Consider the following 843-nt stretch of genomic DNA (forward strand, 5'->3'; position numbering starts at 1 on the left):
AATGATGTCCAGTAGCCCAGAAAAGATTTAGAGCTACCACGACAACACAAAAAATTCATCAAATGTAGTCAAAACCACTGAAAAATCCTTGTATTTTCATTCACATCAAAGAAGAAAAGATATATAAAATCATAAAAAGAGCTAAACCCATTTAAAAATATTTCTTTTATATCCCAACTACCTGCTGGAATGCCTTTGTTTTCTTTAATTATTTTTCTTAAATAAATATTTCACTTTACCCTCAGCTTGGTGCTAGCTTCCTGACTTATCTCGCTCATCCTTTTATTAAGCCCCTTATTTATTTATAAATAAAATTATTTATTATTTATTATTCATAGCCTCTATGAAATATTTTTGGGAAAGTACACAAAAATCAGGACTTAGATGCTTGCTTCTAAAGCACATATACTAAAATTGGAATGATACATGGCCAATTGGAATGATTAGCATGGCCCCTGCACAAGGATGACAAGCAAATTTATGAAGAGTTCTATATTATTCTAACAGCTGCATAGTATTCCATTGTGTAGATATACCACAGTTTCTTTAGCCACTCATCTCTTGTCAGGCACCTAGGTTGTGTTCATATATGAGGTCAGGGTGCAGGATCAATAATAGCATGTCCATGTTGGGTTTTATCCAACCACTGCCCCTCACAGCTGTAATAGTTTTCAGGAGGACATGGCCCATCTATGCCTCAGATTTGGGGGTCTGAATTTAGGAACAGTTACCAGTGGAGTTGCCAGTCCCCATCAAGAATCTTGGTTCAACTAACACCCAATATCCTGTCTGTCCCTGAGCTGAGGGTTTTAACTATTTGCCCAGGGTCCAAAACAAACAACT

The 843-nt window shown here is 36.3% G+C and overlaps 1 non-coding gene across 1 annotated transcript; it reads left to right on the forward strand.

Moving 5' to 3' along the window:
• Positions 1–388: 388 nt before the first annotated feature.
• On the forward strand, positions 389–500 carry LOC126017151 (U6 spliceosomal RNA). Its single transcript, XR_007498814.1, has one exon. It is a non-coding gene; the product is annotated as a U6 spliceosomal RNA (small nuclear RNA).
• Positions 501–843: the final 343 nt, after the last annotated feature.

The sequence above is a fragment of the Suncus etruscus genome, chromosome 8, assembly GCF_024139225.1.
Source record: "Suncus etruscus isolate mSunEtr1 chromosome 8, mSunEtr1.pri.cur, whole genome shotgun sequence".
Classification (NCBI taxonomy): domain Eukaryota; kingdom Metazoa; phylum Chordata; class Mammalia; order Eulipotyphla; family Soricidae; genus Suncus; species Suncus etruscus.